This window comes from Pseudonaja textilis, chromosome 2 (assembly GCF_049901715.1).
Source record: "Pseudonaja textilis isolate UNSWEBS1 chromosome 2, rPseTex1.2, whole genome shotgun sequence".
NCBI classification, from domain to species: domain Eukaryota; kingdom Metazoa; phylum Chordata; class Lepidosauria; order Squamata; family Elapidae; genus Pseudonaja; species Pseudonaja textilis.
Genome location: NC_141991.1, coordinates 218,444,320 through 218,462,270, shown reverse-complemented (window position 1 = coordinate 218,462,270; position 17,951 = coordinate 218,444,320). Strand labels below are relative to the sequence as shown.

Sequence of the window (17,951 nt, the reverse complement as noted above, 5' to 3'; positions counted from 1 at the left end):
ACTGTTCCACAGAAGCCCTGCTGAGAAAAACTGTTGTAGACATACATAGTTGGGCAAGCAATCAGATCACTCTAAAAAAATATTTTTTTCCAGAAATGATGAAATATTTTACTGCAATAGAAGTGGTGACTGCAACAAATCCAATTAAAAGATTTTTCCTTGAAAAACTAGAACAGTTTTTCAGTTAAAACAGTGGCTCCATATGATTAGAATGATATTCTATCTCCTTTGCATCTTTATCTTCCTTCAATTGTAAAAATCATTTTCTCAAATGATTTACAAATAAAACAATATACATATTTGTATTGATATATTGATTTATTAGATTTATATGTCACTCATCACAGACATTGCAACTCTGGGCCACATATCCTAAACAAGTGAATAAAAAACAAAAAAATAGAACAAGATAAACAATTCAATTTAAAATCAATTAGACATTTAAAATCAACGAGACATCCGCTCCATTCAAAATCCCAATCATTTTGCCCAAAATATCTGAGGAAAAAGCCAGATTTTGATTGCCTTTCAGAAAGGCCATGGTGAGGGCCAACCATATGTCAGAGGACTGTTTGAGAGGGCAGATACCACAATGCAAAAGACATACTTCCAGGTTTCCATCACGTAGATGGGAAAAAACTTGAAGCATGTCCACCCTGTTGAAGTATGTGGGACAGGCAGATAACATTGGACAGGTACAATCCAACAAACAACTCAGTTCTCTTTCATGTAAAGCTAATTAAGTGATAACCAAAACCTTGAATTGGAGCCAGAAGCATACAGAAAGCCATTGCTGCTCTCACAGTAGTGATGTCACTATGCCACAGTGTTCTAAACAGTTGTAGCTTCTGGATGGTTTTCCTGAGAGCCCCGTCTATAGCACATTGTGTAGTCCACTGAGGAGTTAACTAGAGTGTGAGTGACAGTGAGCACACAGGACAAAATCCTGCAAAGACAAACTACCACCTGCTCTTGAAGCAGGAGCTGTGAGTCCAGGAAGATCCCCAAATTCTGTACTAATGGGGCAGTGCAATCCATCCAGAACCAAAACTCTCCAAAATCCAGGAGATTCCAAAACTACAACCACTTGATTTTTGCACAGTTGAGCCTGAAAAATAATACAGAATATTGATAACATGTAATAGTAAAGCCTATTGGAATCCATTTGATTAAGCTAAATGCAAATCAAAATATTCAGTAGGATCAAACCGTTCTTCTGTAACCAAGGCGCCTATCCCACAGTCTAGAACCCAGAACTCACAAGTTATTGCCAGCTGCACTTGTCAGATTGGGGCTCAAACTTTGCAATATATGTGACAGGGAAGCATAAGAAGTTAAAGATCAAAAGAAGAACTCTTTATCTTGATTGCAGGAACATTTGACTGTAATAGAACACCAGATGCCTCTGGAAAAAGATTAAATAGAAAAGTTTCAGCTCTAATAACCAAATTAGGAACTAAAATTAGGAGGATTGATTGATAAGATTCATAGGCAACTTCATAGACCCAAAATCCCCCAAGGCAGCAACAACACAAAACATTAAAATACAAAGCTATCTATACTGGCAGTGCATAGAATATGCGAGCTATTACTCTGGAGATGTCCATGTGACAAAGTGGCTGGGTGACACTATCGGCTGCTAATAAGGATGGTTCTACATCAAAATGATAAAAAGTAAACTCAAATGAATAATTAAAATTGAATAACAATATACAGAGATGTCCATCAAGTCCAACTCAGAGCAAAACCAAGGTGAATAGACCCAAGCCTGCTTGAAAGCTAGAATGTACTGTGTTTCTCACAAAATAAGGCTGGGCCTTTTTTTTTTTTTTTGAGCCCCGAAAAGACGGCCTAGCCATCTTAATTTCTTAATTTCTTCCCCCACCTAGAGTGGCCCATATGCACGTACCTCTTCACGAGGCCGTTTCTATCGGCCGATGAAAGCTCCCCGAAGGCAGAGTCCCCAGCCGCTTCAGGGCAAGGCGTGGCTGCCCCTGTCCCCTCGCCATTTGGCAGTGTCTTTGGGGTAATGGAAGCTCCCCAAGGGCAGTCACCAGCCACTTCAATCGGCCAGTAGAAGTGGCCTTGTGGTGAGGGGAGTGTGTGTATGCGCTCGCCCCGAGGCCGCTTCTACCGGCCAATCGAAGTGGCTGGTGACTGCCCTTGGGGAGCTTCCATCGCCCAAAGAGACTGGGGACTGCCTAATGGCGAGGGAACATGGACAGCCATGCCTCGCCCCGAAGCGGCTGGGGACTCTGCCTTTGGAGAGCTTTCATTGGCTGATAGAAGCAGCCTCACGGCGAGGGGAGTGTGTGTGTGTGCGCTTGCCCCAAGGCTTCTACCAGCTGATCAAAGTGGCTGGTGACTGCCCTTGGGGAGCTTCCATTGCCTGAAAGACACTGCCTAATGGCGAGGGGACACGGGCAGCCATGCCTCACCCAAAGCAGCTGGGGACTCTGCCTTCAAGGAGCATCTATCGGCTGATGTTCTATCGGTAGATCGGAGTATTCTAGCCTAGGCTACCTGCAAGGCACTCCTAAAGGCAAGTTTTCTCCCCACCCACCCACCCCTGCCCTCCCCCCCATTTCTCTTCACCTCATGTAGTTCTAACGAACGATGTGAGAAATGGCGGGGAAACGCATGGATTAAATAGGCCTAAATTTTGGGGGTGGGGCTTAATTTCATCTCATGCCTAGAAATCATGCTGGGCCTTCCTATTGGTGGAGGCCGTATTGTTGGAGAAACATGGTAGAAGCTTGACAGATGTCACTTAGAGTTCCATAAAATTGGGGGGCAAGACATTATTCATCCAACCCTATGCCTTATATTCACTAGTGTAACCTAATTCCAAGGCTGTGGAATGTTGTCTATCAAGAGAATGTTTCCCTCCTTGGAGCTTCCAAGAAGCATTGCAAGACATAGATTTTCTACCTCTTGGCTGATTTATGTGCTGCTTGTCCATTAATGGTACCTCTTTGGTAAAGCAGTTCAGGAAAGTGGTTCAAAGTATGGACAGGCCTCAGGGTTGACTTAGCCTTCCATTTTCTGGGGTCAGTAAAATGAGGACCCAAACTGTTGGAGGCAATATGTAAATAATGCTTTACCTTGTAAACTATCCAGAGAATCCTGTAAAATGCTATGGGGCTGTAGACTAAATGCTATTGCTATTTAAATATATATTTAAATAAACTGAAATATGGAAACAACAAAGTATCAATCTGCTGAACACATAATCAATCTTTTATTATAGGTAATGTATTTCTTACACCCTTTAATTTTTTTCCACTTGGATTTTTAACCTAATTTATTTTAAAATAACACTTTGTTCTTACGACATTTGAGAGAGAATGAATTTATTTACAACCCTGTTTGCTAAGAAGTCCTGGAGGCAGTCTATGTGAGTAAATTCATGTGTATTCTTATAAATCTTATGTTTCCCAGACACAAATTAAGAGCAGGCAATGCACGAATACCATGCTTGAAGGGTCTCCAGCTAGTGTTTCTTATTGACTCATTTCAGAATATGATGTTTGGTTTTGATCCACTTTTTTAAAGGTAGCTGGGTTTGATTTACATTGTGATAAGATATCTTAATGTGTTCTTTGGATATTTATTAACTCTGGTTTTGTTTTCATCCATAATGTTGCTCAAGTCTTGTTTTGCAGCAAATTGGAGTCATGTCTAAAGCATAAACAGATTGCACAGTAAGCTGAGTAGACTTTATAAATAACGTGAATAATAGCAATAGCATTTAGACTTATATACCGCTTCACAGTGCTTTATAGCCCTCTCTAAGCTGTTTCCGGAGTCAGCATAGTGCTCCCAACAATCTGGGTCCTCATTTTACTAACATCAAAAGGATAGAAGGTCAAGTCAACCTTGAGCCTGGTGAGACTCGAACTGCCAAATTGCAGGCAGCCAGCAGGCAGCAGAAGTAGCCTGTAGTAGTGCATTCTAATCACTGTACCACCATATGAATGAATTTCTATCACTGCATTAATACAGGAATAATGTGGTAAATATAATTCTACTGAACAACATACAATAGGTGTGCCTGTATCTATTCAGCATATACTAAAAGCCAATCTGATCTAAAGATGTAGGCACCATTGCTAGAAAGAAGAGATTCTGAGTTCAAGTGCTGCCTTAGCCATGAAAGCAGCTGGGTGACTTTGAGCCAGTCACTCTCTCAGTCCAACTCCCCTCACAGGGTTGTTGCTGTGGGGAAAATAGGAGGAGGAAAGTATGTTGGATATGTTTGCTGCCATGTATTTGTAAAAATAATATAGGTGGAATACAAATTAATTAATTAATTAAACAAACAAACATCTGGCCAGGCCTCCATTAAGGCTTCTGTCTCTTAAAAGCTTTTGAGCCAATAGAGGAAGAGATGAAAATGTTTCAGTGCTACTCTGGCAAACAGAGTAACTGATGGATCCAATCCACTGGTTGTTTACTGCAAGCTGAATGAAAGAAACAGCACCAAATATTTAGGAGAGAGTGGGTGTTTTTTCCGAGCAGAACAAGCACAAAGTGGATAGTCTGGTTTTTAAATAAAATAAATAGAATAGAATACTTTATTGGCTAAGTGTGATTGGACACACAAGGAATTTGTTTTGGTGTAAATACTCTCAGTATGCATAAAAGAAAAGATACATTCAAGAATCATAATGTACAGCACTTAATGATAGTCATAGGGTACAATCAGCAATCAAATCAAATCAAAAAGAGGTGTCACTCTTTATTCAATGTAAGAAAGATATGGGGAGACTGTTAAAAACAAATGTCTATGGAGATTCTCAATCACCCAGCTCATGGTTGCCCCAAAGGGGCTTTTTCAATAAGCCAGTTGACTTTGTTTTTCAACAAACAAAACCCAGTTGCCTTTTACAAATGTACCTTTGGGTATTAAAGACAAAGCCCTCTTTTTATAAACCTAGAAAGTATAAGAAAAGGTAAATCCAATATTTGTATGAGGTGTATTTGAAGACTTAATTCTTTTTAATCTACTTTATGTGGTTAGAGAGGAAACAGGCAGACCTATCTTCATTCAACTATTGTTGAGTCCTGAGAAGCATAGCCAAGTACAGGAAGTGTAATCCATTACAAGGATATATGAAATATGTCTTATTTTCTTCCTATATGACCTTTGAATTATAGCTCAAAATATACCGTAGATCAAACCTAAGCATTCAATGGATTTTTCATTTTTCTTATTACTGAACACTGTTTTTTGTACCTGAAACACACTGAAATCACATGTATTTAAATATATCATTTCGAAGAGGAAAACACAGTTACAATTATATTAAAATAATGCAGTATTAGAAACAGAAGGATTATTTAAGAAGATTATGTTTCTATTACAAGAAAAACAATGCAGACCAGAAGTATGTATCACAAATTTGCACACTTATGGGCAAAGCAAGTTTAATATTCTGTTCTGCCTATTCGAAAGAGAAATCATGCCTGCTATTCTCAGCACTCTGTTTGACAACAGATGGGCAGTGTCTTCACTGCCCTTGTTGTTATTATCCAGCTAATTCTTTGAGAGGGAGGGATTATCTTTCCTATTGTGAACAATGGAAAAGCTTGTGTCCATTCTCATGTTAGTAGAAATGTTATTGGCAGTTAGGGGTTGATTATTGATTGAAATGGGTTGATTACTCAGTGGATATTCATTTCTGCCTTAATCCCCGCCAACATAGTTTCTTTTAAAATTCTCATTGTACTCAACAGGAAGACTGGAATGTGACTGTGATACCAAATCCTCACTCTAGTACCAGAGATCTCCTTATGATCCTGGAAAGAAACTCTGACACAGCCAGTGGATCTTGAGTTCAGTTATTTCTTTCTCTCCCTCCTTGTCTCCCTCCCTCCCTCTCTCTCTCTCTCTCTCTCACACACTTATTTCACTGATCTCAAGCAGCAGGATATCTTTGACTTAATTACTAGCATTTGGGCATAACATGATTTTACAAGAATAACAGCATTTCCCTCAAAGGCATAATTTCCTTGGAAAGTATATATATATATATCACAGGATAGATAAATATTGGTTTTGACTGTTAGCCTTCTTGCTTCTTGCTCCTGTTCCTAATTCAATAGCAGGAACCCATGAGTCATCAGATACCAGTTTTAACCTGAAAGCCTCTATGAAGTGCTTTTTGCTTAGAAAACCACAACCTGATACTGTGCAGGGGCATGTCATGTTCGCTGATTGAACTAGGAAGATGAGTTATAAAAATACAGGAATATGCACAGGTTACATCTATCACTGCACATAGTCCTGAAGCATCGGTCTTTCTTCAAATGCCTTTTGTGAAAGATCCTGTACATGTCTCAGTAGATCACCATTGAGGGATACACTAAAAGCTAGTTATGGAAGTGACTGTTAGATAAGTTAGCTGACTTTTAAGCAAGTTGTACCTGAAAAATCAATGTGTTAATCTATGTTTATAAATCTTGGACGGTTAGACCATATTGCATCTGGACAACTGAACATGGGAACAACTTCTCTATCTTGTTAAGGGATTCATTACTGAGTGGAGAATAATTACATGTGATAGTGTTGAGTAAGTGATAGCATTGAGTCAGCTGAAAAAACACATGGAATTTCCAAGGCCTGCCAATGTGCTTACAGATTTAATTGGGAGAAAACTATCAAAGTGAACAAGCAAAAGTAAAATCTTCCTGGTCTGCAGTTAGTACTTACTTATACAACTGAACTATTATATGTGGGGTATTATAATTACCTTATTATACTAGAGATGATGATGGACATGTTAGATCTTGAGAAAAAGCAACTAATCTGGAATATCTTCTCAGCAAATCATGCTTTTTGTCACATTATTACAACATGTATCTGTGGCTGTACTCTGACCGACTACCTGTCTATAAGTCTTTTCAAAAGATTTTCAGGCAAAAGTGACAACAGAAGTAGTTATCATCAGTTGACCATCAGAAGCTAAACAGGGTATGGAGAGGCTATATTGGATTTAAAGCAGTGACCCAGAATCTGAGCCTTTGATCTGTAGTTATATAGATAATACTATATGACTCCAGCAGGTGTAGATGAGAATATGATGATAAACTCATTGCTTTCTGAGTAGCTGGTGTGTGTGTGCATGCACACGTACACATGCACATGCATATGTGAGCGTGCAGGCGTGCGTGCGCATGCGCACACACACACACTGGATGTAGTCTGATCTGGTATAAATACAAGGAACTGGCCTTCAGCCCTTTGCTTGTCAACAGAGGCATGCCTCTTGCTTAGGCTTTACCTTCTCTGATTTCAGATTGTTCCAGGTCCAGTCACTGACCTCAAAAATCCTGAGCTTGGGAATATGACATACCTCCATGTCTAGACATGAGTGCAGCTGCCCGAGACCCTGGTCTGGCACAGTTAAGAGACCTGAGATGTATATCTTTTCTTAGTGAATTTGGATTAGATCAAGCCAATAATATCTAATCACTAGTCCAAGAAATTCACAGTGGCATGTGCTGCAAAATAATATCAGAATAATTTTCAGCATGCAAATAATTTCTGATCTTCTCATCGTACATAACAATAAGTGTCAGTAATTAAGTCTAGCTCCCAGGCTTAGCTGAAATTAAGTGATTTGTCTAGAGATAGCCAATATGTTCATGGTTGAAATGGAATGGATTCCTCATCTCCTCAGTCAACTTCTAGATAAACTTTAGCCAAGAACAACATGTTCCAAATATCCACATTGTTATACTGGGACCAGAAGCAGATTTAGATGGTGTTGATTTATTCAACTTTTCATGAGCAAAATGTCCATTTCACAGCTTTGATACATCACCTGCACATATGATGTATTTCTGTCAGTTAAACACTACATAGCTGTATGCAAGGATCTAATCATAGTTATTTAGAGGTACGTGGTTCAGGAAGGGGTGAGAAATGGGTCCATTTTCTAAATATATATATTTCAGCCCTGGAAAAATCACATTGGGAGAGAAATGCCAGGAAAATTCAGGAAAAAGGAGGAACAGGAAAGGGAACATGATATTACTGAAGGAAAAATCAAATACTGTAAATATGATGTCCCTGTTATTTGTCAGAAAAGGATATTATAGCTATACATATTGTTTTCAAAAAAGATTGAACATAAAGAGCAAGCAATTTCTTTTTAATTTAGATCAAAACATACTGCTAGAGGATGACTTAGAACATTATAGAATATGTGCAGATATGTGTAGATGGTAAAAAAGATTCTTGAATTTTCTAAGCTATTTCCAGACTTTTACACAGTGCTGCAAAACTCAAGACAGGAAGACAGAAGTCGCATCATAGATGGGACCATCCTTTATCCTGTCCCAAGACTCTTACATAGGAAACACCAAAAAAATGTGGTAGTGTTTATTATTTATAATGTAGCAGGCATACAGTATTTGCAGCATTACATAAAAACACAAGTTATGAACTTGCAGTTGGTCTTAGTCTCCTGGCACATGGATATTTTTTGAGGTGAATGAATGTATACCATTGTAACTTAACAGCAGGCATGCATAATATGAGGAGTATCTCATAGTTGTTATTCCAGAGCCAGCATTGAAAGATGTCTGAATTAATAGTCCTGTGTCATATATTATCAATGACATGATTTAGGGGAGAGTTGGACAATCTCCATTTTTAGAGCTGTAACTGGCCTTCAACAACATGTCTAAAGCCCTCTGTCATGGCTTTCTTACCCCATCAACCACCTACAGTGGTCTCTTTAGTCTCATTTATTATTTTTATAGATAACTCAAGGTGGAAAACATACCTTACTCCTTCTATTTCCCCCACAAACAACCCTGTGAGGTGGGTTGTGCTATATCTAATCCAGAAGACTGATCCAGTCACCCAGCTGGTTTGTATGCTTAAGGCAGGACTAGAACTTTCAGTCTCCTGGTTTCTAGCCTGGTGCATTGAACACTAAGCCAAACTGGCTCTTATTTTCCCTCAGCTGCTTGCAAATTCTGTTTCAACAATTGTTCAGTTTAACCTGAAGCTACTATTATTTTCCTTGGTATTGAGGATAGTTATGTGCGCTTTAAATAGTAGAATCTCCAAAATGGGCTTTTATAAGCAAGCACTATTTATTTCCAAATTCAGCTGGTTCTTCATTACATGTTTTTTGGCCAAGACAGTCTACCAAAAACAAGTCTACATAAAGATCCCAGGGCTAAATGCTAACTTGCGTATATGAAATAGTTCTCAAATGTCCCAGAAAGAGTATTTATATCTCCACTGTTTTAATGAAGAATGTTTATCAGGCTATCTAATGTGGTTTATCCCTTAATATTAGAGACATGCAACCATAAAAGTAAAACAAAATTCTTACCAAGATCCACCCATCATTCTGCCACAGTATCTGGGAGAACAGGCACATTTTCAGTGCATTTTGGAATATCATCAGGGCCTAATATTTAGGACTTAATGCACATAGGATATTAATCCTGTTTCATTGGTGCTTCTCATATATTGTCACTGGTCCATATCTTAACAGAAAGAAATTGGGTATGATTATGCATCACAAAACCTAATGGGGGAATAGATACATAATTGTTTGTGTCTCTGGCATTTCTACCATTAGGCAGAGTGCAGTGACCATGAAAATATCCATTTTGCACTCTTCCTTTGAAGTAGCTTGCTGGCAAAATATTAATTCAACTAATGAAAAATATTAATTCAACTAATGAAAAGTATTTTTTCCAGTATTTTGTTTGGTTGGGTATTCTCAAGCTTTACCTGTTTTCTTTAGCCGTGGCTGTTTTCTTTCAATGACCAAACCTATTTTTGAAGTCTGATCTTAGTACATGACGCAAAACTGAGTGCAGTCTTTGACATAAAAAGGTTGTCTCTGATAAGAAGCAGAGGTAACAATAATAATCGTGAGTGTCCTTGGCATATAGGACAGTTGCTTCTAAAATAGCTGCCCTGAAGAGTATAGTGGAATAGCAGTGAAAGTAATTAAAAGATTTTTCTTTCTTTTCAATTTTTTTAAATCTACAAGATGAAATAAAGGGGATATTTCACACACTAAAGATTGTGATCAATGCCAAAAGAAGCATATTAATTTTTGGATGGATATCAAACAAATATGGCTATCACACCTGGGCAGCAAAAATCCAGACAACCACTAGATTGTGGCAAAGAACATTTTTTTTCTTTTTTTTTTCTATATAAAGAGTGCCTAGTCCACAAACACAAGGTAAAAGAAATTACATATGTCTGAGTGAATATTCTATTATTGGCTGATTACTTTGATCAAACAAAATAAAATTATAATGGAAGGTCTTAACAGAGAACAGAACTCTCTCATCTGTTCCAAAAATTGGAACATTGGCTGAAAATAAATTATGTCTTGTGGTATATTAGCACAAAAAGCTGCCATGTGGAAGAAAAGGGAAGAGGGCTGATGCTTATTTAGAAGATTTTTTCTTAATAAAACAACCAAAATGCTTATAGCAATTTATAAAGATATTAAAGAGACCTTTATAAATGTATTATCTCAGACACTTTTGTGGATCCCAGTTCACTGTATGAGGTGTAAATGGAGATAATGAAAAAAAGGGATGAAGAGAAAGGTGAGTAATAACATGTATTTAGAAGTGACCAAATATGAGAGAACACCAGGTGGGAGACAGACAATATTGAATTGAACAGCTACTTAATACTTTTTGTGTAATAAGAACGCTTGGCCTTTGTTTAATCCTCAAAAATGGTATTAAATCTCCTGAACAATTCTAGTTCAGCAGTTTTGAGAAGGAATTGGTCTTTAATCTCCTTATCTCAGTCTGATGTCAGTGACAGTTTGTCTTGGGGAGTTAAAATGCTGCTTCTCTGAATTTTGAGTATTGCTATTAGTGGTGTGAGACTGTACTTGTTTATTGCTTCTCAGGCAATGTCTCTCAATCTCCTCAGCTTTAAGATGTGTGGACTTTGTGCTGGTTGGGGAATTCTGAGAGTTGACATTCACACATCTTCAAGTTGCCAAAGATGAGAACTACTGCTCTAAGGCATGGGTATTGTGAAATAATCTTTTGAAAATGTTTTCTCTATACCAGTAATGCCTTCCTGGGTAAAGTGTATTATTTTCATGTAGTCGGTTTCAGTTTTCACCCATACTATATAGGGTCCTTCAGAGTTCAGTACTCTTTCCATTCCTGTTTAACATCTACATGAAGCCACTGGGTGGGATCATCCATTAACATGGGATAAAGTATCATCAGTAAGCTGATCATATCCAACTATACATCTCTGCTCCTTAGTGAACTAAGCAATGCTTTTGATGTCCTCTTTTAGAGGCTGTGTGTATGGTGGGGAATCTAGATGGGGAACCCAGCTCATTCCTGGCATGACAGAGTATTTGTGTTTTGGACCTTCCAGCTCAGGAAATGTACTATCATCGGTGCTGGGAGAGGCTGAATTGCCTCAAATAGACCTGCATGAAATCAGGGGCTTTCTGAACTCACTAGTCCTGCTCAAAGAGGGAGAACATTTATACAGTTGCAAGTTGTGTGCAAGTTACACCCATTCCTTGACTGAAAGGCTCTACTCCTAGTCATTCATGCCCTGGTCAGCTTCCAACCCTAGTTAGAAGTTGTGATATTTTTCCAACAGCATAAGTTTATCAGTATAAATACATGTCAAGTCCTAAGTTCTTCATAAACAGATATTTTTGAGTACATTATTTCACACAGTATTAGAACTTTTAAATTATGTTTTTAAAGCACAAGCCTGAATATCAGAGGCCTCTTAAATATTTCAAGCATAAAAAGATTGACATTCAATCCTTTTGCTGAAAGAAAATGAGTCTTTTGATCAATTTGTCTCATTTTAATATTATAAGAAATATATTTAACACTGTCTATGTCAAATATTTTGAAACAATGAGCTGCTTAATAACATTTTGTATCCAAATATTTTTTTAAATGTACCTATCGATAATTTTTAAACTGAGATGATTGCAAGCTGTCAAATGTCCATGCAAACAGGAATGTAATTTTAATTTCCATCTGCAAATCATCCAATAAGCCTCACAAATTTAGCACCAAAAGACAATTTAATTTGTCCAAAAGAAAGCCCAAAGTTTTGCAAATGAAGTTATACATATTTGTAAAAAGTACAAAGTTTAAGTTCTTTTTTTGTAAAAATAGCTGAATTCTTATTCTGCAATAATCCACATAACCTTTACCATTATTAACATGATTATTACATTGTCTTTATTTCTAATATTTACTTTTCTATACTGTATTTTAAGCATCACTTTTATATAGCTTGCCTGGAAATTATTTGGGATACAATTCACTAGAGATAAGTACAGTGTAAACTCATTTGTTTTTATAACGAACATTTCAGCAAAATGTTAATGGCCTCACTGAAATCAAGAAGCATTAACAATGAATATCATCCTAAACTGGACTGTACTCTTTATAGGAAAGTCCTCTTTTCTCTTTTGCTCATAAAAACTCGTTTTAGAGTGTAGAATACAGTCTTGCACTCACTAACCTCTTGCTGTTGATTAGATTATGTTGCACAAGTTCAGGCACAAATATTTAATCAGACTTTTCTGCTGCTGCCAACTCTCCGAGTCCTGTTGCTCCATAGCAAGGACTCTAGTGTTCCTGTATTAAACAATCACCTTCCTCAAAAACAAAATGCAATCTATAAACATTCCACCTCATTTCACTTCCAAGCCTTTTGCAATGAAAGCAAAAGCTATCTCTGTTCCCCTCAGTGCTTTATTTAGAAAAGATTAATTCAAAGCTGTGAAATAAAACTGTGTTGAGTGACAGTTCCCAGAAGAACAGCTGCCCACATTAGATTTTCATCATTGCATGGCCAATGAGATCTGCTTCAGGTCAGTTTTTTCCACTGGCACAATGCCTCAAGGAGGATAGATAGGGTTCACCTTCTGACAATTCCCATACGTACCTAGAGTCCTCATGAATTAAGAGCTGTGATAGCATCCAAAAGAAGCGACTTACCTCATGATTTGAAGTAAAGTCAGGTTCTTAACTAAAAACCATAGAGATCAATTCATTATTATATTTGAAGAGATAGCATCTGGGATAGTATGTACAACAGCAAAGGTGTCAAACTCTATTTCATTGAGGGTCGCATCAGGGTTGTGTTTAACCTCGGGGGGCTGGGGTAAGCATGGCCAGCTTGACATCAATCATGTTGGGGCAGCCTGTGGTGGCCCGAGCACTCTGCCAGTGAAAGCAGAGCTCAGGAGGGCTGGATAAGGCCCTCCCAAGCGCTGTTTTCACTGGCAGAGACTCCATGGGACAGTCCTTCACTGTTTCCAAAGCAGCCCCTAAGGCCAGATCTAAGCACCTTGGTGGTCAGATTCAGCCCATGGGCCTTGAGTTTGACACCCCTGCAGTACAGTATTTGCTATTGCATATGAGCTATGTTCTGCTATAAAATATGAAAAGATCTGCAGTAATGCAATCTCATTTGAGAACCCTGGTTAGGGGGTGATCTAGAGAAATCACATTTGCACTCCTTAATGTTTCATTCTACTTCTTTTCTGGCATTCTTTGCTGCTTCTTGTCTTTTCCCTACCCATGTTTAATTTTTTTCCCCCACATTTTTTGAGTCACCCATCTCCAAGAGGGACTCTGGGTGTTATACGATAAAATGTTAAAATATAATAACAGCATATAAGAATTTTAAAGAACTAAAGGTTAATGGATGATTGAACCCTCTTGAAAATTAGTTAGAAAGGCAAAGGCAGGGCTCTAAGGGTGCTAACCAGCCCTAAGCCATCTTTTAACTCCTTTTCAGAAGGCCAGGAGAGTAGAGACCTCTAGGGGGAGAGAATTACATAGGCGGGAGCATTTGAGTATACCACATCTGTGTACTCCCTCTCTTCTAGCTTCCCCCATTCAGACATCCTCCATATTTGTTGCAATTACAATTTCCAGCATTCCTACTCAGTACTGTCTTTAGTCACGTTGACTAAGAATTTTGGAAACTATGATCTTCATAGTTTGGAGACTATTCTATTCATTAGTTCTTCTTATTTTCCTTAATTTGCTTGGTAGAAATCTTGCACTTTTTCTTTTCTCTTTTTCTCTGAACTTCTAAAAGAGTTTGGATTTGTTACAGAATAATGTTGCACTTAACGTATTTTCTTTTTTTCACTTTGTCCTCAGCTTCTTTAGGATAAGGAAGAAAATATAATTTCAAGACAAGCCTCTGCCTTCTTTTTATTTCAAAGATGCATTTCAAAGATTCATAGTGCTGATTTTAGGGGCCAAGTTCTAGGTTTATTCCTGGTAATCCTATTTGTATAGTTAGTAGTCTATATATGAGTAGTCCTTGCTTAGTGGCCACAATTGGGACAAATAACTCAGTCATTAATCAAAGTGATCATTAAATAAAACCACAGCTTTAACTTGCTGTCTTACTTCAGCTTTGCTTTGCTTTAGAGATCTGCAAAAGACAAAAAATGATTGCAAAGTTACTTTTTAATCACTGCTATAACTATGAGCTGCCACTAAACAAAGCAGCCACTAAAGAAGGACTATCTGTAATAATCTTATGTCACTCTTGGAATCAACAGATATGCTGATGGAAAATCCAGAATTCCCATACATAAAAGCTACTGCAAAGTTATTATTAGACATTTGTTTTGCAAACTGCAGTGGAACAGATCAAACTTTCCTACCGGAGGCTGGCTGCTTACTGTGCTTAGTCTTCCACTGAGAGAATCCAGAGCCTGCCAATTACATACTAGACAGATGGTCATGTAACACAACTTGGCTACAACCATGAAACTACTTGGTCCCCAGAAGTTCTTGTTCCTGTAAGTGAATAAACATATCATAAAACCAAAGAAACAAACCCTGACACATCACAGAGGCACCAAGCAGGCACTGTTGAAAGGAAATGGTTTCAAAAAAGGTTAGAGCATTTATTCCTAATTAAAATGAAGCATATATATTTTTGTGGTTCTGTATTACAATACAACTGATGTATCAGAAAGCATTGCACTAAGATTAAATTAAATTAATCAGAGCTAGTTTGGTGTAGAGGTGAATGTGCTGGCCTAGAAAGCAAGACACTGAGTTCTAGTTCTTCCTTAGCCATGAAAACTGGCTGGGGTACTTTAAGCCAGTCATTTTCTCCTATCTCAACCTTCCTCAATAGGATGAAGCCTACAAGTATCTGGACATTTTAGAGTTGGATAAATCAAGTATGAATAAATTAAAAATGTGATTAGAAGAGAACATATCCAAAATGTGAGAAAAGTGCCACATTGTTATATGATACACTGCTGGAATTATTGATGGATAGAAGTTGAACTGGACAGTTTGGACCAAAAAGTCAAAAATCTAATGACTATTCACTATATATTACATCCTATATATTACATCACCATAATTATATTGATAGATTATAAGAAAAAAAACAGGACAAGTGTTCAGTTCGTAGAATTCTTCCCTTTCTCAAATGCTTCTCCTTTCAATAAAGGAGAATATTTGTATCTCAGGGTTGAGATGAGGGGTCCTTGCTGAATTCTGAGCTTGGTTGTTTTCTTGGAGACATTTCATCACCCAAACTAAGTAACATCATCAGTGCTGGGTAATGAAATATCTGCAAGAAAACAACCAAGCTCAGAGACTAGCACCAGAGACCAGTAACAAGGACCCTTCCTTTCTCCTTTCAAATTAAAAAGAAAATTATGAGTACATTGGAGAAACTATCTTTTAAAGGAGAGGGGGACATCCTAAGGCTCCAGAACTTCAGGTAGCTAACCCCAAAAAACCATGAGAGTGGTCTCCAGGATAAGTTGCCAAATGGTAACTTTTTTTAAAAAAAGTAGAGAATAAAGAATAATCATACTAGATATCAGGAGGCTGTGAGTGTGATCCTAGGTAGAGCCTAATATATGGAATAGATTCTCCTGCTCGAGCAGGGGGTTGGACCAGATGACCTCCAAGGTCCCTTCCAACTCTGTTGTTCTATGTTCTAATTATAATAGGTGTATACCCAATACTTTTGGCAATAAATCTCTAGCCTCTGATTCAAAGACTGAACATGGCCTTTGCCACAGAGAGATCCACACATCCTCAGTTAGACTACTTAATTATAATTTAACAAGCCTGCAGAACCAACTCTTTGGAATGAGCTACAACTGAACTAACCAGAATTTCCCCAACACTGGATATATTAGAGAAGGTCAGGTCCCTAATAGAATTTCCCAGAATAAATAATGTCAATTTTTGCCTTCCTTTTTTAATGAAGTAGTACTTTTATTACCAGCGCTGTGATTTCATCAGATTTTCCTACCCTGATAAGTCCTTTGCGTCTAGAGAGAAGCGTAGGGAAAGAATGTAATGGGGAATTAAACAAATGAAAAAAAAAACCAGAAGCAAACTTTTCCACCTTTTTTAATTAACTGTCCGTTCTGCAGGGCTGTAGCATTAATCTGTCGGTTTACTACTTCTTTTTAATGCAAGAGTCTTAGACTTAGCATTAATACTATTATATACTTTGGACCCCACCCCGCCCCATCATAGATTAATTGAAACTATTTTACAATAGGAAAAAAATATCTTCCTCTTCCTTCCCATTCTTTATTATGTCATATAGTGCCCTTTCCCACAATTATCCTTTTTGAAGTAATTGAGTGGGCCATTTTAAACAACCTTAATGTGACTTGGAGTTTGGCTCTAAGTCATGTTTGCATATCTTCCGCCTGTATTATTACGCAGGCAGTTGACCCCGATTTCTGTAAGAGCACTTGACCCCATGTCAGGCAAAAGGGAGAATTCTGCATTCCTCTTGTCTGGGGTGAATAAAATAGAAGTCTCCGTAAGAAAAGCCATCAGATTTCAACCTCATACTTCTTAATGAGCATTTCTTTTTCTTTTTTGTTAAACACAGGTGCTGTTTTCTTAGAAGGGGCATCCTGGTACATCATGTAATCACAACAAAGCACGCCGTTTCCCAGTTTCGGTACCCTCTGGCAATTTGAGTTTCAAATGTCTAATGTGAAGCAGAGATACTATGAGCAAACAGAGTGACTCACTGTCTGATAGAGAACTCCAGGCCAAGCTGGTAAACAATCTCAACTGGTCCTATCTGGATTTTCAAAGCCTGTAGAATGATTTCACTGAGAGCCTATTTTCTATGGACTCTCGCTGAAAACCCAAATGACTTGATTTTCTAGACCAAACTGTTTTTCACATTAGACTCTGTACTGATTGGCAAAAAAGGTCACTATAAAAGTATCTATTCATTAAAATGCCACAAGCATCCTAATACATTTATAGTATTATGCAATTTTGAAGATTGCATAAACGTGGTTTTTCAGAAGATCTGACTGGAATCAGCCAGTTCCCAGAATCTTGTTTTCTGTGAAACATGTGGCTGTTTAATTCAAAACTGCGCAAGCTCTTTGTACTGTCTATTTTTTTTAACTTTTAATTTAATTTCAATTTTAAATACTTTAAAATTCAGTATAAGTATCCTAGAATGTCCTTCTCTCATCTACCATGGGGAGGAAGTTTGAGGCAGATTTTTTTTTAGTACTACACATTAAAGTTTTACCTTATTTTACCTAACACACAATACAAACATGTCATGGAAATATTTTTTTCCTGCCTTCATGTCAGACATTTACTGGATTTAAAGCTGTAATTTCCCTTGTTTTCTGATACCATCCAACTTCTGTTAAACTTTTGGCTATTCTACACGATCCTCTAACTATGTCTTGGATGGGCCCCACTACCATTTGTAGAGAACATGTCCTCCTGACAGAACCTTTCTCTGGTGAGTAGCACATGAAACAGTAGAAGCAAGCTATCTCAATGGGGAACTTTCTTTGAGTAAGAAGAACAGTTTTATTCTTCTTCCTCAGGGAAAAAAACAGTCCAGCTGCCTTTTGAAAAAAGCACCTTTGAGACAACTATGACCT

General features: G+C 37.8%; 2 long non-coding RNA genes across 2 annotated transcripts; one reads left to right on the top strand and one right to left on the bottom strand.

The window, feature by feature from the left end:
• Nucleotides 1-1,233: 1,233 nt before the first annotated feature.
• Nucleotides 1,234-13,265, bottom strand: LOC148127369 (uncharacterized). Its single transcript, XR_015742259.1, has 3 exons — nt 12,527-13,265; nt 9,357-9,513; nt 1,234-1,405 (listed from the first exon to the last, which is right to left on the bottom strand). It is a non-coding gene; the product is annotated as an uncharacterized LOC148127369 (long non-coding RNA).
• Nucleotides 13,266-14,292: 1,027 nt separating this feature from the next.
• On the top strand, nt 14,293-17,296 carry LOC148127368 (uncharacterized). Its single transcript, XR_015742260.1, has 2 exons — nt 14,293-14,932; nt 16,919-17,296. It is a non-coding gene; the product is annotated as an uncharacterized LOC148127368 (long non-coding RNA).
• The last annotated feature ends 655 nt before the right edge of the window (nt 17,297-17,951 follow it).